Genomic DNA, 21,572 nt, shown 5'->3' with positions numbered 1-21,572 from the left:
GGCAATAAGAAATACCTTCTGTTCTGACAACAATGCCCTCCGCTTCAGCCTTTCTTTACTTCAGCCACACTTTGAATTCCTGAGTTTTGAGGACAAAGTCTGCAAAACTTTTAAAAAATGTTAATGGAACCATAGTGCGCAGCCGGAGAAAAAAAAATAATACGAGCACATCCAGGACCCCCTGGTTCATCAATTTTTGGTACTGCCGTGCCCTGTGGCCGGGCTGTCGGGAATGCACGCTCTCTGGAGCGGGACACGCTCTCCGTACTTTCTGTAAATCACACGGCACCATTTTCAGGACCAGGTAAATAAATAATAAGGCACGGAGGTAGGCAATGCGCGCTCCTGCTCCGATTCAGAACTCAGGGTTCGGTGGCTCAGCAGCCTGCACAGGACCCCAGCTGCCCCTCCAAGCCCCCCCTGCAGCAGAGCGAGCGGGTTAATCGTTAACAAAACCGCAGCGCGGGGCAGCCGCAGGACGAGGAGGGGGAACCGGTCCGCAGGGAGCCCCAGCACCGGAGCGCGTCCCGGGGAGGCGGCGCAGCGCGGGGGACGCGGGTGCCCCCGCCCCGGGCCCGGCCCGAGCGAAGTTCTGCGGGAGCCCCGGCCCGCCGCCCCCCCGGGCACCTGGCGGGGACGGGACCCCCGCTCCGCCCGCCGGGCGCCTCCGCCCCGCCCGGCCCCGCCCCGCCCCGCGCGCAGCCCGCACGCACCTGCGCGCCCGCGGGCAGGTACCGCCGCGAGGCCGCCCGCCCGCGCGCAGCGCCCAGCCCCGCACCGCCGCCCCCGCACCGCCCGCGGGCCGCCCCTCAGGGCGCCGAGCGACCCCGCCGCGCGCGCAGCAGCGCCCCCCCCGCCCCGCGCCGCCTCCCATCCCCCCCGCGCCGCCCCCCGCGCCGTGCCCTGCCCTTGCCTCCTGCCCGCAGTGCCCGGTGCAGTGGGAGGAGCGGCGCCCGGCGCCCGCCTCCCCTCAGGGGCGCGCAGGGAGGGCTGCCCGCCGCCCCGCGCCCTGCCCGCCACCGGCCCCGCCGCTCGCCCGCCTCACCCCGCGCGCCGCCGGCCCCGGCGCAGCCCCCCGGCCCCGTCCCGGCTCCGTGGCCCCGTCCGGCTCCTCCGGCTCCGCAGCGGCGAGCGGGGCTCCGGCACGTGACAGCGCCCAGCGCCCCCATAGGCTGGGGCTGCCGGGCAACGTGGGCCCGCCCCCTCCCTGCACCTGAGAGAGAGCCTTACGCCAACTGCGTAGCGGGATGCCGGGCCGTCGCGACGATTGCGTAGCGGCGCGGAACCGGCCGTTTCCTCTCTCCCCGCGGCAGGCCGGCGCAGCCTTACGGAATTGGCGTAAAGCTGCTCGGCCTGGCCCGGCCGGTTTTCTACCTGGGGCCGCTACTCCTTGCGCAAACTGCGTAGTCCCACCCGCCGTCTGGGGAGAGGGGTCCCTGCCGTTCGGAGGGCTCCCGCAGCTACGCGGGTTAGGAGCGGCCAAGCCTGCACCTAGGAACGTCACTTACGTAAAGCCCCTCAAAGAGGTCAGTGTTCGCTACGAATTCTCCGTAATGTCGTCAACGGGCGCTGCACCTGAGAGGGCTGGCGCTGCGCAAATGCCGTAGGTGCTAGCGTGTCGGGCGCAGAGTGCGTAAGCGGCGCGGTCGGGTCCTACTCATCGCCGTCCCCGGCGGAGGGGCGGCCGGGCCTGGCGGCGCGGCGGGAGGCAGGTGTGCGCGGAGCACCGGCCCGGTCCCCCTCAGGACGGGAGCAGCCGCCCCCTCCCCGCGCCGGGCATCTCGGCGGGCGGTTTCCCTGTCGCCCGGCCCCGGGCCGTGAGTGTCGATACCCGCCTCATGCAGCCCCGGCCCCGCCGCCTGAGGGGGCCGTGGCGCGGCGCCAGGCCGCAGGGAGCGATGGAGGGGGCGAAGGCCGCGGTGAGGTGCGAGGGCCCCGGCACCCCATACCCAGGCAGGGCCCGGCCTCGGGGGTTATATCCCACTGTGACACCCGCAGCAGCGCAGAGAGGGAGCGGTTTCCTAAACTGCGCTGAGAAGTAGCGTTTCCGTGTGAGTAGTTACCACAGAATCCTCAGCGGTTCCCTGAGGACGTGGGAGCCGAGGCAGCTCGGTGCCATGGTCAGGCAGGTTGGCTGCGCGAGGAACACCGGGGTCAGTGATCTCCATCTTCCTCTTCTAGAAACCCAGATAAATGGGTTCCAGTTAGCTTCCAGTTGCCCTGGCGTAATCCTTCCTGATCCCCGACATCTGAGCGTTCCAGAGCAGGTGGGCGCTGCGGTGGGGTTGAGGAGCTCCCCGTGCTGTCACTACCAGGCTCCATAGAAACCTGCAGCACACCACAACCTCTAGGTACAGCGGGGAGGGTTCAGTCTGGTCGGTTTTTCCTCCTTGGGGTGCGTGCTCCATAGAACCTTTACAGCTTTGCTTCATTATTCAAAGGGCCAATACCTTCACATGAGTGTTTCAGATTTTTTTTTGGAATTTTGAAATTTTGGAGTTTCTAGGTTAAGTGCCTTTTTAAACTCAGCTTTTGGTGCATAAATCCACGGCAATCATATTTAATACCACCTTTTACACTTTTCAGAACTAATTTTATATAGGTTGTAAAGATGAAAGACGGTTGACTGGGGAGCTCTGTGCCAAAATAATCAGTACACAACATGCTGTGCTGAAGCAGCCTAGGAGAGAACTTTGGCAAAAGGCAGTAGGATCAGGAGATTTTCAGGGCTGAAGTGAAACAGTACCTTCCATTCAAAAGAGTGATTTGCAGCATTAGAGTGGAAGTAGAAAACACCTATGCATTAATAATTTTACCTGTAGTGAAAGGTCCAGCCTTTTCAAATTAATCTTATGTTTTGTATCTTCTTTGAACAGTCAGGAGTAGCTCTGCTTTTGTAATGAACTTTTATCTCATGATGTTCAAGGACTGAAAAGAGAAACAAATCTGAGGAATCTCAATTACTACTTTCAAGTTTAGAATTGAGAGGTTTCAAAGCAATGAATGTGTTCAGCTAAATCATATGACTTGAGAAGTGGGGGGGAAGATAATGGCTAGAAAATCAGGGTCTGGTCCAAGGACTTAACGTGAGAACGTTTTTATTTGAAATTGATTACGGCAAGTAGAGACACAGTACAAATATAGCCCAGAAGGCGGCTGCTGGAGGGAAGATAGTGGAATGGAAAGGGACAACTGTGGAAATTAGTGGCTGTGCAGTAAAGCTGGAAATGTAGTAAGGAGAGGAAAATCTGCAAGATATGGTATCTGAGATAGTGAAGCTTTTGTAGAGGCAGAAGAAAGATATTTTCAGCTGTGGTTGGAGTGAAATCTTGGATTTTTCTGTTGAGTTCTCCCTTGGGCTAATGATTTGCCAAGGGCAAAAACACAGAGGAAGGGGGATTGATGGATTAATCTACAATACAGTGGATCGGAAGAGCTTTGGCGCTGCAGTACAAAGACAGAAATTTAACAAGGAAAAGAACACGTGAGTTTGGAAAAAAAGTTAACATCTGTGTTTAGGCTTCGAGGAATAAAAAGCAAGAAAATTGAATTTATATCTCTATACCAAATAAGAGATGGTGACCTGAATTGTGCCAAAACCAACCTGGAATTAGAGTTACCTTGATGAAAGTTAAAGTAATTAAAATTAATAATTATTTTTCTTGGGACAAAATACTGGCATAGAAAGATTCCTTTTTTTTTTTTTTTTTTCCCCCCACCCATATATGACTATGATGGAAATAATGTGTGTTGCCAGCAGATCTTTGTGTGGAAATATTTAAGATATTTTCATGTATTCTTGAATGTTACCAGCATCCCCTAGACAACTGAGGGAATCACAAAGTCTGTAGAGGTGCAGACATGTAAGGTAGGTGAAAGACTTTGCTGGAGGTCGCACACACAGCTAGTATAGTCTGGATTAGAATTCCAAGCCTTGTCCTCATTCATTCCAGTAGGCTGTCCTTACAGTCTGGAGCAGAAGCAAATCTAAAGGGTGATACTCTTTTTGAAAACACAAACTATATGTCATTAGCATGTAACTTGGACATTTTATTTTTTTTTTAGAGTTTTGCTATCTGAATGATACTGGCAAATCTGAACTTTCTAAGAAAAATGAGTATGGAAAGGGAACTCATAGTTAACTTCTGAATAGTGCATAGTGACTTGTCCTGTCTCTTTGTGTCTCCTGACTGGCCGGGTTAGGTTAGGATGGTCTCATTTTAAGTGCGACATTAAGTTTTGTGCTAGAACAAGCGTATGTAATGGAATAAAACCAGTTGTATGAGAACAGTATATAGATCTTAGATGTTCATTGCAGAGAATGATCATGGTGATGGAAGTCTTCTAAGACTATTACTTCAGTCATGTTTACTGACACAATAAATGTAGATTAGTTTGTGAAAAAAACACTCTGTTCCTGGACTGATTTTCCTGCTTGTAGATCTCATACCTGATTATCCTGTATTCTATGAATGTGATAGATTTTATTACTGGTGTTAAAAAATAGAGGTAAGGCAGGAGCTAGTCAATATGACCAGCATATGAAAGCAGTTTTCCTGGGGACCAAAAAAAACCCCCAGGAAAACGGAGGGACCCTTTACAAGCAGTTGTTGATAGCTACCAGTTTTAAGCTTGGAGTGAACCAGGCACTGAAATCTGCAGTGAGGCAGCCCCATGGGATTGTGTACTTGGATGATCTAGCATCAGCTACAAATACTACATTAAGGACTAAATGGCTATTAGCTATAGTAAAAGGGAAAAATCCTAAGTGAGCGAGGATGAAATGTAACCTATCAAATTTCAAGTGTTTGGTATTGTTTACAGACAAATGGGAATGTTCGCATAGTGCCTGAGGGAAGAGGTATTTTTCTCTTGTTATAACTCGGAAAAGAAGTCTCTGAGACTTGCCATTGTCCAGTGACCCAGTTCTTTACAGGTTTCAAATTCTGCCTTTAGAGATGTACTAAAGTTAATGGGATTTGTGCAAGATACCTGAGGACAGACTTTGAATTGGAAAAAAATAACTCTGTATGAGGCGTGTATTTTAAAAATCTTCACAGAAAAAAGCTGCCTTTACATGTGAAATTAGTCTCATAAGCTTCACAAGAATTAAAAATAACAAGAAATTGGAGAATTAGAAAAGGAACTTGTTTGACTTTACATCTTTTTAATCTATAAAAACAAATTATTGTATGTGTTTAATTTCAGTGGGACTGATCAAACATTTAATGTGGCTGTTTGCATGCTTTTAAGTTTGGCAGTGTTTGAATACTTTCCACACAGGAGGCTTGGATTTAGAAAGGTGATAAGCTAAGAAGATGACTTGCAAGTACAAAGTGTTTTGAAGAAAATCTTGAAGTTCGTAAAAGCAACTCATCTTTAATGACAAGAATGAAGTTGGAAACAATTCCATACAACATACAGTGTCCAAAGCCACTTCTATGCATTGCTGTATTTGCTTGTGTGGGGATAAATCAGGAGAAAAGAGGGCAGGTAGAATGCCAAAGGATACAGAAAACCAAGTCGAAAGTCATGTCATCTGGCTTCTACCAAAAAAAAATCCCAACAACACAGAGAGCAGAAAGTGAAAGTTAAAGGGTTATATTATAATCAGCATTAAAATAGATGTTGAGCGGATTAAAACTGCATTCAGAAAGGGTAAACATTTTTTTTAAAAATCACTGGTCTTTACAGGGCAATTGTGCAAGTATTAAAACCCAGAGTCAATAAGAGTATTTCTGCAAATCTGCATTAAAATGAAAGCCTGAATATCTGAGTGGTCAGTTGCTAGGAGGGGTCTGGGGGTGCAGGGGGGGAAATCGACAGTGGAAACTTGGCAGATTTTAACTGGATCTGTTTCTCCGCAGGATGTGGGCAGAAGATTCACAGTGGGGGGAAAGAAACCTGAGAGGGTATCAGTACTGGCATGGTCTGTGCCAGGGTAGAGGAGCATTGCTTGTGGTAGGTGTAACTGTGTGTGGGTGCCCGGCTTATGAAAGCACATCCAAATCCTAACCAAGCGACTCTACTTACACCCTGCTTGTACTGGGACTGGTGTCGCCTAAGCCCAGGTTCTTACCATGTGGCTAGGAGTGTGAGTACTGTTGAGTTTTACTTTAACATGGGCTCTAACATGTCTGTTTCCTAGTGAGGATCCCGCAGAAGTTGATTAACTGAGGTCATGTTTGGTAGTTCTCAAATACCATCTTGCTGTTCCTTGAGCCTCCCACGCTGTTCCTAGGTGTCAGAATTTACCTTGTTTTGTGTATACTCGATCCCGACTTTTATTGTTCTGTTTCATTTCATTCTGCCTTCATTTTTTTTTTTTTTTTGGCCCACAGCTACTAGACAATCTGTGGCATTATGTAGCAAATAATTTCACTCTGAAAAATGCTTACAAGCTCTGTATTCATAAAAAAAAAAAAAAAAAAAAAAAAGTCTTTCATGGGCATAAAAGGAAGAGAATCAAGCAGATGACTATCCAGGGTAGAGAGTACTTAAAAATCTAGAATCTGTGCTGCAAAACAAATGATGACATAAATAAATCTGGCAGTTCTTTGTGTACCTAACTCATTACTAAGTGTTTACAGAGTACTTGCTAATAATCCTGAATGATAGTTGTTTGACTTTGGACTGGAGCAAAGGAGATAAAATGGTGCTGCAGGAAAATTGGACACTAAAAGAGGAGGAATCGCATCATGAAATGTACCACAGTGCTCTTCAAGTCCCAGAGCAGGCTCTGTGGGGTAACATTTCAGAGATCTTTTTAGTGATAGGGATGAGGATCAGCTTGAAAAGCAAGCAAAACTGGAACCAAGTAAGTGGGAAATACTTTCAGGTTATGACTAATGCAATTATTAGAGAGGCTACTGCAGGCACTGTGGTGAATTTAGCTTCAAATAAGAACAGAAATTATGCCATGTGTGATTGATTCCAGGTTGGGTTACAATTTAAAAGTGCAATTAGTGAGTCATTTGCTACTTTATATCAATTATTAAAAACAACAAAGGTCTAGGTTAAAAAAAAAAAAGGTGCATGTCTCAGTATGTGCTGCTCTACTTGTTAATCTTCTGATTTCACATTTTTGTTTGATGTGTCTTAGCTGTGCTGACTGACATGGTACAGAGTGTTCCTTAAACTAGCAAGTGAATTGCTCTACGCTACCAACAGTCAGCATTACAGTCCCTTTGGTATGACCCGGTCACAGCATCCCTTCCTTACTTTGTTTGGCTAGAACCAGCTCAAGTGAAGTTGTCTGTAGTGAAATCAGCAGCTTCCTGAACTATTTGTAAACAGAAGTGCTTTAATCTTATTTTTATAGGTGCTGTTTAAGACAGGGTGCAGCATAGCTAGCCTCAGCCATCCTAACATCTCAAGTGTTTTGTAGACTGTACTGTTGTCTTAAGCCCACTGGTTGTACTCTCACCCCCGTCTGGCAACTACTGAATGTATAGTTAAAACTTTTGCACTAGTGGCCATGACAAAACTTGTAGAAGTAACCAGGCTTCTTTAAAATGTGAGTGTGCATGTGCAGATGTGTTTTCTGCTGAGATTATTTCATTGTTGCATGTGTCCCAGGAGTGTTTCCTGAGAAATTAAAACTCTGTGGTTAATACAATGATTTTTTTCAAAATCGGGCTTGCATTGCCCGAATGGGAAAAAAAAAATGAACTCTTTCGAAGGGCTGCTGCCATCTTGCTCATCATTGACATAGGAGAGGGAACATGGTCACTCCTGTCAGTGTGGATGGAAAAAACCTGAATTTTAATTCGTGTCTCAAAGTGTTTCTGCAGTTGGTGGAATCTAGAAAACCCTTTTTGATGGTGCAATGTCAGGCCCTACAGAAAGGGAAGTGAGACAAAGCAGTAGTTACCGACCTCATACCTGCTAACATCGCTAAGACAATTGTGGACCTTGGGGAAAAACAGAGGGAACATACCACGGGAAATGGCCAGGCTCACAGGCTTTCTCAAAGCGGTGTCTCTTGTTGCTGCTTCGAGAGACACAATACCAGGGTACACAGGAGCATTGACCTGACCCAACAGAGCATCCCTTGTGCAACAGGAAGGCCTGAAAACAACACTGCCAATCTTCAGTGATCATTTAATTAACAGTTCTAATATGGGTGGGGTCCTAAATGATCATCTGAGGTCTCCTGATCATTAATGTTTCTCCTTTGGGAAATGAGGTGTTGATGTATCGTCTTCAACATTTTTCTTTTCTTGTGAATGGAAGTGCTTTTGCCTGTTGTGCACGTGAGAACGAGGGACTGCAGCTGGCTGCAGGGCACCTCTGCTGTGTGGTCTGTGCAAGGAACGGTGGCGGAAAGAAGATTCTACAGGCATCTTGTAGCTGGGCGGGTGCGGTTGGCAGTGTCCCGTACAGCAGGCTTCTCACTGCAATTTAATGGCATAAAGTTCCAGAGACCGACTATTGGTCTGTGGCTCTCCTCCCTAGAGAAGCCTGGACTGTATGAACAGGCATCCAAAGTAGGACTGAACTTCAGAGAGGCGTCCACCACCATTTTCAGTCTTAATACTTTATAACACACGTGAGATTTGATCCTGTGATTGATTGCTTAACGCTCACAATGGTTGTGATTGATGTGGTTAGCACTTATATAGTACTGGTATTGTAGATGGGATGAACCAATCTGGAAATCAGCTGTTTTTAAAGTTGTGTGGGTAGGATATGATGCATGTTTATCTCATATCAATATACGATAAGTATTTTCATATGTATTAGTGGCAAGTAGGCTAATATGTGGGGGAATATGTATGTCCTTTCTGGAAAAATAGTGGTACAGTTGTGAGGGTTATTGTTTTAGGAGAGAGTGCGATTGGACCAGATAAGGGAAAACAGGAGTTTAATGCGGGTCCTTAGACAGATATATTAGTTTTGGGTGGTTTTTTCTTTTCCTTCTGAAGTTTAGGATTGAAAACCTACCATCATTCCAAAGCAGAAACAACCTGGGTGGCCTTTTTATCACTAATAGGCAGAGTAATGAGGAAGGACTGTGACTCCACTGAAAAGAGGCTCTGTCATACAAGAGGTTTTCCAGGTCAAGATTAAAAGCAAAATATCTCTCATCACATGAGCCTTTGTACTGCACCCATATTTTCTAAATGCTTTTGGCTTATCTTTAATGTTTATGCTGCTATCAAAAATAAACCCAGCTTCCATCTCTGCGGGTGTTGTATTTTACATCAACAGTGAATAGGCTTTTTCATTCCTAAATGCTAATTTTCTTTCTGTTCTCAATCTGCTTCTGGTACAAAAAGTTTTTGTTTTTGGTGTTTGTGGTTTTCTTTCTCTTTGGTTTTTTAACTGCATGTTTTCTCCTTCCTGTATCTGTTTTTGTCTATGCAATCTGGGGTTTTTTTGATGGTACTAATAGCTGAATGTCTATCAATGACCCCGAAGCCTAGAACTTGAATCACAGTTTGTCTTGAGTGCAGCTGGCAGTACAGTCATAATAATAATTTTTAAAAAGCTTTACCAAGATTCATTTTCAACAACAGGAAGTGGAGAACTCTTAGGAATAATAGTAATTGTTAGATAGAAATAAACCCCTTTGAACTGTGGTCAGAAATCTCATCTAAAAATCTTGCTATAAAGATAATTTTGGTTATAATGAAGTAGTTTTATAACTTCATTAAAAATTTTGTGACACTACAGCCACAATTCAGTGGTATTCAGAAAATGTTCACAAGCTGTCCCCTTGGGATAGAATACTGACCTTGCTGAAGCTGGTGTGAGTGTTTCCTGGACGTATCGGTACCCAAACCCAGTACTGCAGCATGAGGTCAGAACAGTTTGTAATTCTGACCTCTGTTTGTCTTGAAGTAGTCGAAGTTCTGGAGCAAACGGGTATGGTCCAGTAGACTAAAATCTAGATGTGACAAATGGGTGTTGGCACATCCCTCTAACCACAATCCAGTTGAAGGCTTAATCTTTGAAATGTTATCACAGAGGAGACAAAACACGTGTGGTGTACCTTGCGTTGCATAAACTAGAAGTAACCCTTCATATTTGAGACTCTTTACCCCATGTACCCAGCATGCTGCTGCTTAACTAACTAGTTTTGTCCTATAAAGTGATAAATGGGAAACAGATCTGCAACAGGTACAGGTTGTATTCCAGACATTAGGCAGGTACCTCAAAATTTCGTGGACTATGATAAGCCAAGACATTATTGACATGTAGGATGTTTGGTAGCTAGAGATTTCAGTAAGCTATGACTAGCGAATGAGTTATGTGTGCTGCTGAAACACTGTGAAAGGTTTGAACATCTGTGTCATATGAGGTGCGTTGACTGCAATGCTGAATATCAATTTGGAAGTGTCTCAGATTTCCCCTTTTAAGGGAAAACTGAGCCCACTCTGTAAAGACAAGTCATGTGAACAACCCATTGGTCGTTCTACCATGTGGCTGGTGGAAGAGAGATCCTTGTGATGATCGTACACCAGAAATTTCCCAGAGTTTACTTGCCCAAGAGCAAGTCTGAAATGGTCAGGTTAAGTCAGTGGTTTCAGAAGATTGTAATCAGCTATAATTTGGTGAGTCTTTCAACCACATACGGTGAGGAAGGCAGCAAACTTTATTCCCATAATTCACTTTGAGGAAGCAGGAGCCTATACGGATGTGGAGCATGAGGCTGTTCTGTAGTATGTAGGGATCAGTACAAGTCTAGGAATGAATGAATGAGATGTTTGAAAATGTAAAAGACTGATCTCCCTGCCAGGACTGAAAGAGTTTCAGGTTGGAGGCCTCCTTGAGGGAAGATAGTAAAGGATTTTGAAGGAAGGCAACAAGTCAGTGGTCTTTATGAAGGGGTAAGGCAGGGGCCAGGTGCCTGCTCTGGGTTGACAGAGCTGTGGCAACTTAGATTAAACCCGAGGCATTTGAACAGAAATGTGCCTATATTCATGGGAGAGTATGTTTTACATACATTTTCCCCATGTTTAGTGTAGCACATCTATGAGTGTAGAAATTCCTCATTACACAGAATGTTGTCGTTGCTTCATGCCTTAGATTTGAAAGTTTCCTTCAAACTTTTTATTTAAGTTCACTTGCATTGGGCGTGGGAAGTTGAAGACTGTTGATGTATCTTGTTTCTTTTCTTTTTTTCTTTTTTTTTTAATTAACTTGCCAAATAATTTTAATGCAGGTATATAGTGTTACCCTGTTTTGCTTTCCTATTATAGATACCATTCAGCAGTTCTGCCTCTTACGCTTTGGTGTACATTCTTTCTATCATTTAACTCAACAAATAAATGTAAAAATTCTATTAAATGCAGGTGTTTGTGGAGCTGTGACTTTTTATTTATCCCACTTGCTATTTGATGACCTAAATGATTTCAGCTCATCTAATTACTTATTTAAGGACTATTGATCTCTCAGGTTTCTTCTGGGAGGCCTTAAAGTATATCACACAAATAGCATTATAGTTGTGTGCAAATTAAGGCAAGCAGACAGACTTGTAACATTGTAGTAACCAGGCAGGTGGCTTATTTTAGGCTAAGTTCTATGTGAAATATTTATGTACTGATTTAAATACTGAAGAGCTGGAGTTCAGGCAGTACTGAGAATACAGCTACTACCGGGAATACAGTCAGCAGTTGAATATTCTTAGTGGAAAGCCCCACAATTATGTTGTAAAGGTGTTCAGCCGTTAGGAACCACAGAGGTCTGAGTCACTGTCCTTGGCTTTCCATTGCTGGAGCGGTAGTGTAGTCACAGGACAAAGAAAAGTAACAAGACAATTATGAAATTTAGTACATACAGAAGCATTCTAGCATTGAGAATGTGGTCATCATCATGCATTATGTTTTCTGATAACTTTTCCAGGATAGCATTTATAATGCTTATATTTGCAATTAAAAACCCTAATATATAGGGTTCTGTAGGGCTGATCTTTGAATTTTCCTGCTCCGTGCCCCAAAGTGTTTTGTGTTTTATGTCATCAGGCAGCTTTTGCAGATAGTGCTACATGACCCCCATCAAGTCCCTTGTTAAGGTACTGTGAAGCAGTTTTGCTGAGGCTGAATTACAGATAGCTCCTCTTCCCTTGGCCAGAGACAAGTGGCTAATTTGACGTGTTTCTGAACACTACGATGGTCACTGGAAAATAGGGACTGAAATACACAAATAAATGCTCCAGATGTCTTTTGGGGGGAGAGACTTTCTTCTGGAGTTCTGTTTGCATCACTTGGTCTAATAGACAAGCTAAGTTAGAACATAGAAGTTTGATAGTTTTATTATTCAAGTCACTGCTCTGTGGTCCCTGTAGTCTGTACTGCAGGGTGTGAGACGGAGACCAGTAACTAATAATTTAGTCAAGACCCAGGGGAGCTAAGATCTCATTGCGTGGGATAAACGATTTCAGTAGTCTCCTGAGATACCAACAACCGTTTTCCTTACCTGCTGATAGTTGTAAAAGTCTCTTTTCTTTCATGTGTTTTGTTGCCTTTTACTTTGGTGTAGGAGCACAAGCCAGACGAATTAGGTAGCAGTAGTTTTTGGTCAATGTGGAGATGGCACTCGACTAATTCCAAATTCTCTATGTTGGTCTTCTGTGTGGAAGAGAAAATAGAAATTGCAGCATGTTCAAGAACTGTCTGAAGTGGATTTGGTAAGAGCTGTGCGTCATTGGTGACAGCAGAGGGTATTGCAGCTTTGCTGGAGGTCTCAGGAAAGAAGGACACTATCCTCTCTGGTTACTTGTGTGGTAGTTCAGGTGCACAACTGGAAGTTACAGTACTGGGGACACAACTGGAAGTTACAGTACTGGGGCTATTATCCTGTTCTGTTGCTGTAGTTTGGTGTGTAACACAAGAAAAATCTTCAAATTCTTCTGCGTTCTGTTCATCCTGTCTATGAAATGGGGATACTGGTGATATACTGAGGGTTTATGGAGCTTGCTTAAAAATGCTTGCTGTACCTCTTTGGGTAACACATTCCAAACCAGTCTGTATCATAGAGAAGAATAATGATCTATCTAGGTTCAGGACTTCAGTACTGCTGGTGTGAACTACTCTACTTTCTATTTTTTTTTTTTTTTTCTCTTCCCTATAAGCAATTCCGCCCTCTGTACTGCATTTCCCTTTCAAGGAAAAGCAACATGCTTTTCTAAGGTATGTTGATAGGTGTCTTGATCATGCTTAAATGTCACTGATGGTGTTTCCTGTCCTTTGCTAATAAAAGCCAGGAAACCACTGAGATTCAGAAAATGCTTGTTTTATTTTGCATATTCCCAAATAATCTTTACAGGCAAACTTTTCCCAATTTTGATAAGTGATTAAATGGGATATGTGAAGAGCATGCTATATTTTTACGTGGTAGTTTCCTATGGGGCATGTGACTAGGAAGAGTACTAACAGACATTCATAATTTATGTTTGAAGCCAGCAGGGTATATTTATTGTAGATATACTTTAGTGCAATAAGGTTTCCTTATGTGCAAAATTTAAGTGTTTTTAAATGATTGGAAAATTTTAAATGTGGAAGTCAAAGGAAACATGAGATTTTCCTGTTTCCTTTCAGGTCTGCTGTATTGCGCATCTTGCAGTTAGTAACCAACCTGCGTGTCAGCACTCCCACTGGATAACAATCTTCCAGGCTTGTGCTGCTTGTACCCTGAAGCACAGCTGCTCTTCCCAAGGGACAGGCAGAATGCAGTCAACGCTGCTTCTCTGTTCCTTATGCACTAATTGATCTCTGGCTTGGTCACTTCCAGCAAGGTCACAGAACTAGCAGCTACAAAAACAGTGTTCTGTGGAAAATTTAAAGGGGAAGAGTAGAAATACCTTTCATGGGATTTTTTAAATGTGTTTTTTTTTGAGCTCATAAATATTTTTGTCAGATCTTCTGTTTTGCTTCTGCAGAAGTCTGAAACTTGGGAAGAGCTGATACCAGAAGTTTGTCCGTTGTAACCTGTTCCTTCAGTTTGTGGGTTATACCCTATGCTGAAAATTGTTGTGTTCTCTCTTTGTAATTCTACTTCTGTCTCTGTTGCAACAGAGCATCAGCATTCTAATTATAGTTCAGATCCTGTGAAGGCAGAATGATTTCTAAGCAAGTATATTGTGATTTTCTGAAATTTCTTTCTTTGCAGAAGACTTGTCATGCTGGCCTTGAAAGACATCCATGTGTGTCTTGCAGAAGGGCTTGAAATCATGTATGCTGCTTTCTCAGAACTGACTCTTTGATTAATTCAGGCTCTTCGTTATTTGATAGGTGGTGGAAATTTGGGGTTTAAAAAACCCCAACAATTAACAAACCTGAACTGTCAGTCTCCAAATGCCACGGTCTGTGTTGCTCATTAAACAGCATGCAAGTAGCGCTCACTGTCTTTGCCATTGTTACAGTAATGCCCTTTTTATAATGCCCTGAATGCTGGTGGCTGTGCTCAGCAGGTAGCATTACAATGAGCATGGCCTCTGTTCCAGGGCCACATGCTGTCTGTTACACTATTCCAGTTGAGCCATTCTAAGGATATTTACATGCTTTTTTTTTTTTTTTTTTTTTTAAAGCTGGGTAGTGTGCTGCATGTGTCTAGTCTAGCAAAAACATGTGAGAACGGCAAATAAAAAGGTGCATTAGCAAAGCTTAAGTGCTTAAATACTTGAAAAGCAGAAGAGTCTACAGGGTTTGAATAAAGGAAAGGTCCAAACTGCTTGAATGCAAGACTGGAATACTGAGGGCAGAATTAAGCTGTGCTGCGTTATGAGGGGATTCATGAGTGGTGTGGCAGAGACTGCAAAAGGGGTTTGGTTGAGCTGGTGAGACTTGCGTGATCTAAAACCATGGGGATCTTCCCAAAATTTTTTGAAGATTTAGATGTTATAGGAAGAAGCTGGAGCAACTCGTAAAGAAAGATTGACAGATGGCCAGTTTTTCTGGACCTTTGGATGGATGCAGAGGTCAGTGCTGTTGCTGTCATTACTTAAGAGCCTGGGTACCCTGATGTTAAGGGCCATAAAAAGAGTTTTATAACATTTTTATATAACATTTGCTTCCTATGAAATCCTGTATGCAAATTTTTGTTCTTACCAGAACTTTTCAGAAAGAGGGATTTGTAGGAATCTGGCAAATCACAGTTTATCATATTAAATATGTACATTTGTATTTTTCCAGGCTTCATGCCCAATAATGAAGTGAAAGGTGCACTTTCCAACTAATTTGTGCAGCACTTGAGGCACCAAATATGCATTATACAATTCTAGAACTAAACATATTTTAGGAAGTAGAGGAGTACGCATATGGAATGGGAAACTCAAATATAAGTAGGTCTAGGTATAACAGAGTGATATGGCAGCTCCTTACCTATGCTGAAATAAGAGTCAAATTAAGATTTTGCATCTCTAACAGCTGTGACTTAACAGCTGTGACTTAGGTTTGGAAACTATTAATGTAATGAATGAAAAAATAGTATTCAAAGTTACATACTTCTGAATTAATGGAAGTTTGGTAGATAGCATATTCAGTCTCTGCAGTAACTGTTCCTGTTGAAAATTTGTAAATTAGGTTAAATAGTTGGTTTCTCTCCTACACAGTTACTGCCTGCTCTGATTTTAACCCGTGTTTGTTTCATCATGGAAAGGTAATGAATCTCCAGTAGCAGTAATAATTATTCTATATCCTGAAACCTACTGCTGCAGAAGCCTCTTGGTGTATTTATGCTTACTCTCTCTGTTCATTTAGTGTGTCAGAAAAGGTCCACAATATTTGGATAAATGCATTCTTTGTAAATAGAGCACTCCTATTTGATGAAGTGCAGCTGGTGTACAGAGCCAGCTTGGGTAACCTGGTAAATTGGCTAGATGAGTTGCAGTTAATTGAAGTTTTATGAAATGTTTTATACTAAGATGGTCTTTAAATATGTCAGTGTTTCTAGATCAGAGTTTTCTTCTGTGGACAAAACAAACAGTTATTACTAGGTGAAATTATCATTATTTGGAGGGTCTGTGATATTTATTTCTGAGGTTAAATGCCTGTGGTTTATAAACTCTGTCCTGAACTTCAACTTGCATAGCCTGTCCAAAGTTTCCTGTCAGAAAAAATGGTTACTTGTCCTTAAAGAGCCTTTTCCCTAATCCTGCTTTACTTATCTTGTATAATTGGAAGCATTCTGGCTTGGAGTGTGTCAGCAGGGATGTTCTGTGACTTTCTGTGTAACTTGTGCTGAATGGCATTATGGAGTTGAAGGCTTAGGTAGAGGGGAGTAGAGCCTGAGTAACGAATTTGCAGGGAGGAGAAAGAGTCCATATGCCCAAGTTTAGGCATAAACTTAGCTTGCAGTGTTCAGCTCAATCCTTCTGTAGAAGTCCTGCAAATGTGAAATTATCAGTTCCCTTTATTTATAGATCAAATGAATAGTTATTGCTCTATGTATTTATGTTCAGTGTCATGAAGGTTTTAAAAAGACTGTGAAACAAAAAGGGGAGAGCGTAGCTGCAGAAAGGGGAACATTATGTAAATCTGTGTAGGTCCCCTTGGCTTGACTTAAAACATTTTTCTTGTGAGTAGACCTTGCAGCTTGCTCCTATGTTGGGAAAGCTGCTGAAGTCATGGGGCTGCCCCTTTCATGGGATGGAAGGTTCTGGCCAGAGAATCAGAGCTGCTGCAGCATCTTTAAGGGATAAAATATGTAGCTGCCTCAAAAGTGGAGTGATAAGCAAGGTCTCATGAAGCAGGCATTCAGAAGCATCTGTAGAATATTGTTTATTTATGCTGTGAACCAAGTCATTGTAAGTAACATATTCTGTGTTTGTAGTTGCTGTCGATAAGCTAGTAATTCAATTATCAGTTAAAGACTTAAAGATAAGACAAGATGTCTTTGGAAGAGCAGTGTAGAAACAAGCCTAATTTGATTATTGCAGCAAATCCATTTTCTGTTCATTGTGAGTTGCAGCAAATTTTATGGTGGTTCAGAACTTTGTACGTTCTTTCTGTTACAAAGGTAGCCACTGGTGTTTGATGTTTTAACTCTGGTGTGAGCCGTGATACCACAGAGAGAAACCTGAAAATGACTGTGTTAAATTATTATGAACCCTCAAGCTAATGAATTGATGTGATACTGTTTATTCTACTAGAACTCAAAGTGATTAATGGAATAGAAGTTGAAGTTTTAATCTTTAATTTGTCTATAGGTAAGTATAGTAATTAATGAGGAGGCAAGAAATAATCTTGAGAGTCACCTTGGGCGGAGAATAAGCATGCACGCTGCATTCTCGGGAACCGGAGATGTGATGGTGGTACCTGACCTCTGCCACCACGCGGCAGTTGGGTTTCACCGCCTATCGCTGGCCCCGGCTGGAGGAGGTCTGGCTGCAAAGCGGCACTGCTAATCAGCAGGCCAGCATTGTCACTCTTTCAAGGGAAGGTCATTGTGCCTAAGGGAAAGACAAAAGCACAAATATTCTTTATGCAAAATTAGACCTACAGTTTCAGAAGTTTTCCCAGCACAAACCAAATGTTAGCCTGCAAGTGTGACTGTATCTGCAGTTGACAGCTCCTGTTTTCTGCTTGAAGCTGAGCTTCGGGGAGCAGTGTTCAGTATTTTGCTCAGTGCGAGGTACAGACCCAGTCTAAGGAGGTGGCAGGGTGGAGGTACAAGAATGTTTCTTGTTGATATCCGAGTATTGAAATGGAGAAGGACAGGCCAACCTGAAAAACCATCTGGGAGGATTAATCACTTATCTCCTACCACTTCTCTAAAAAGTGTCTGTTTATTTATGCATAATACACAACTGTGTGTTTAAAATGAAGAACACTGAACAGAATACAAAAGCAAATGAAAAGAAGAGGGTGGAATTAAGGACAGAACACAGGAGTGGTTATACTAATAGATCATTTGTATTCATTATAGATCCACTATAGGTTGCTATGGCAGAACTTGATGCCGTAATTAATGTAGGCATTGTCACCACTATGTGTGTAGTCCTGGCGTGACAACACACAAAAAAACAACAACAAAGTTGACTTTTGTTTCCAAGTAACCTAGATTATATGACATTATAAGACTTGATTCGTTTCTGTCCCTCACAAAAATGGTGGAGGTGTAAATACTGAATTAGAGTAGCACAGACAGTCATACTTTTCAACAGAACAGTAAAATTGCTGACTAGATAAAATCCCAGAATAATCAGAACAGTTCTGGGACTTGCCATACATTACAAAAGCACTGACTAACATGAAAGGCATGATGTATATTCTGTATTTAAACATTTCACATTAAATCAGTTAGGTCTTACAGGCTTAGAGGTTTGAAGTGTCTAGGTATTATGTTATTCTTGAACAGTATTTGAGCTAAATAAGGGTACAGCAGGATATAGGAGAAAGATTTTGCTCACGAGCAATGTAAATGTATTCTTCTGAAGGGACTACAGGGAATTTCTTAGGCACGTGAGACAGCTTCTTGCAGTGAAAATGGGTGTGTGGATTCTCTGGGAATTATAGGATTCCATTAAACGGGAGCAAACCTGTTGTAGGGCGCATTCATGCCTTATCCTGGGTGAGGAAATACTACTGCACAGTGCAGCTTCTTTCCACCAGAATTCCTGTACGCCCTCTGTTCCATACATAATTCAGGTGCAATTACATAATTGAAAGACCATAAAGCCATGCTTACTTTCATATGTTTAAATTACTCAGTGAGCCAGAGTTGGTGTTTGACTTGTCTGTGCTTTTGCTTTGACTTTTTGTGTGGTTTGTTGGAACAGTGGGGACCACAGCCTGATCAGTCAGCAGCCATGGAGAACTACTACCAAACTGCTAATCAATACCGATTGTCAGGATTGGCATTGTATTACAAAAATAGTATAACTATATGGCAAAGTTGAATTAATTTGCAGTTGATATTAGAGAATATCAGCATGTTCTGCAGATATTTACTTCTTCTGTTAGCAACATCTTTGTAAAGTATAGCCTTTTCAAGGGAAAGAGCCCTAAATTGATTTCCTTTTGAAGCATACAGATCTCACAGTAAGAATAAAAAACTCTCTGCCTTGAATTGCCTAGACTACTGCACTTCCTAGGAAGTGTAGCTGTGTAGCAAATGGGTGTGTGTTACATCTGTTTTCTTGTACCAGTCTGCAACAAAGACTGGCTTACACATGGAATAAAATGGAAAAAAATCAGTCTTACATCTTGAACTTTCTCACTGTTCCTTGCTGTTCTGATTTTCTTTTCTTTAGAGCAATAGTTTGTGACTGGACCACATGATAGGATTTCCAGTACTTCCAGTGCTATATTGTGCTCTGTGTGGAAAGCATTTCTTAGGTGCCCTGGGCTTTTTTGTTTCAAACACTGGATGTGTAACATTTTGTATATTTAATCATCATCAAGCATAGTGTTTGGATATGAGCTATTTAGAGCAACTGTCTGCTCTTGCAACCCACTCAGGGCCCTGAGGGAGACCTATGAGCAGAAGTCTCAGATTTCTTTGAGCAATTCAATATTGCCAAATACTTTGGTTTGTTATGGCTGCTGGGTTATGGGATGAAGAAGTACTGGGAAGCTCTGTTCAGAGAAAATTGTGTTAAAAAAAGATCTGTTTAGAGACCCAGAAAAGTATTCAGGAATATGCTGCCTCTCTCTGCTCTGAGCACCAGAACTGTGAAGAAAACAGAACTTACGTTGAGCATGAGGTACAAATCAATATCTGCAGCATCCTTCAAGAACAGAATTGAAAACTAACATCCTTTCAGAAAGAGCCTCTTCTTTAGTTGAACAAGGTATCATATACAGCAATTTTAATAAAGGACCTTCTGGCAAAAAGACTGTAAATTCTAACATCTCCAAACCTTCTATTTATGGGTAAAACAGTGTGTTCCTCAAAATCCACACTGCTCAGTTAAACCTTGCTGCCATGGTTTTTGATGGAGTTACGTAGTCTTTAATAGTCCATGTTAAGCTTTTTCCATTATATGTTCATAATATTTAGTTCCTTCCACTTGCGGGATGTTTTCTCTTCTGTACTTTCCACATTTTTTTTTTCCTTTCTCTCTACTTGTGGGTAGAGCCAACCAACCAAAAGCATTACTTTGTCACTGGACACCTCTCAGGAGCTCCACTACTCAGAATTTGCATGAATACTCCTGTAAACACTGTCATGCCAGGGTTGATTACAACAGCAAGCCATCAGTTTGCTGTTGTACTGCATGCAGTCCTGGGCGTGCCCAGGTCTATGACCTGCTTTGCTTTATGGTGTGGATAACCAGTCCATCCTTGGGGACCTTCTGTCTCCAAGGTTAAGTACCTATGCTTATCCCAACCTGTAGTAATTGAGGCATTTTTCTGACAGGTCATTACAAACAGGATTTCACAGCGTGATCATCTCTAGCACAGGGACTCTCACTTTAGTCTTTTTTTTCTTTTTCACACTTTGCTTATGACACCTCCATCTGTTTGCTGTTCTGTGCTTGTATCGTTGCTGTGAAAAAATAAAAAGCAACCACATGTTTTCTTCTCTCTAAAGACAGAATAGATGACATAAAAGTTCCCTCAAAGCTTGCATCATCTAGTGTTTCTAACTCATTGGACAGATGTTACTCAGGACTTCCACCTTCCCTCCATAGTTTTTCTGACCTTCGGCAAACTCACAGTTGTCACAATCTGTGGAAATATGGAAGGACTGAGCTTCATAGCAGCATGCTCTCAGTATGCCTAAACTGCAGCCTACTGTAATTGCTAGCTATCTTTAATTACTTTGCTGGGCTTTGAGTCAGATGGTAGGTGTAGAAGGCATAGTAACTAGCAATCTGTCTGGCTTTTTTTGGCACTTTGACTGCTACCTGTTGTCCCATGAATACCTCAAAACTTCTTTGTTACTCTCCTTTTAATCTTGCCATGTTAATATCTCTGCTTTATGTTCCACAAGCTAAAGCTGCAAAACCCCCTTGGGCATGATTTCTGTGTGCTCCAAACCTTCCCATTGCTCTCAACAGAAATTTTGTCTCCACTGGGCTCCGTGCAGAACAGAAGCACAAGAAATCATGTCTGGGCTTGAAACTTTGGAGCCTCACTTCTAGGTGCTGAAATTACAGGTTTGTATACTCTGAATGGAAGAACTGGCATGGCCTCCTTGCAGACACACACAAATAGATAATTTACACATCTAACTACATGGAGTCCCAAACCTGCTTTTGACTGGTTTGGTTTTCCTTCATCCCCACTTCTTTCTTTCCTTTTTCCCCCTTACTAGTGAGACACCATTAGGGAGCTAAGGAAGAAGAGTGCCATGCTTCTATGATTAATCTGTAGTGACTGAAGGTTGGGATGACTTTTAAGTACTTCTACCCCCACCCCCCACCCCCCACCCCCTTTTTTTTTTTGTCCCCTCCCTGTAAATAGTAATTGTCGTGGTATTGCCTTTCAGGCAGGGAAGCCACTATGTCCCAGCCTTTGAACTGGGATGAATTAATCTGCTTCTCTGCTCCTTCATTGTATTTCTCTATGAACGGATACTTGCAGGTTTTGACACCAGTGTTGTCTAATGCAGTAAAAGCCTGGAACTGGTAAAATGTGTGATGTGACAAGAAAGTGTAAGCCTCCCAATGTGTTGCTGTA

General features: G+C 42.9%; 2 protein-coding genes across 21 annotated transcripts in view; one reads left to right on the top strand and one right to left on the bottom strand.

Moving 5' to 3' along the window:
- Positions 1-1,484, bottom strand: part of STRBP (spermatid perinuclear RNA binding protein) — a 72,960-nt gene extending 71,476 nt beyond the window's left edge. For 14 of the 17 annotated variants that reach the window (XR_013930496.1, XR_013930497.1, XM_080402481.1 and 11 more), the window contains exon 1: positions 1,046-1,177. The gene's annotated coding sequence lies outside the window, so the exon portion shown is untranslated. Of the gene's footprint in view, positions 1-15; positions 108-713; positions 831-1,045; positions 1,178-1,374 lie in introns of those variants that run through there. The other 3 variants (XM_080402485.1, XM_080402489.1, XM_080402488.1) reach the window with 3 other exon arrangements.
- The window catches only part of CRB2 (crumbs cell polarity complex component 2), a 72,915-nt gene continuing 52,729 nt past the window's right edge, over positions 1,387-21,572 (top strand). Inside the window, exon 1 of one of the 4 annotated variants that reach the window (XM_080402461.1) lies at positions 1,387-1,526. The gene's annotated coding sequence lies outside the window, so the exon portion shown is untranslated. Of the gene's footprint in view, positions 1,527-1,764; positions 1,818-9,967; positions 21,050-21,572 lie in introns of those variants that run through there. The other 3 variants (XM_080402460.1, XM_080402462.1, XM_080402459.1) reach the window with 3 other exon arrangements.

Source organism: Falco punctatus (genome assembly GCF_963210335.1).
Source record: "Falco punctatus genome assembly, chromosome: 9".
Classification (NCBI taxonomy): Eukaryota; Metazoa; Chordata; class Aves; order Falconiformes; family Falconidae; genus Falco; species Falco punctatus.
This window is presented reverse-complemented; position numbering and strand designations above follow the sequence as displayed.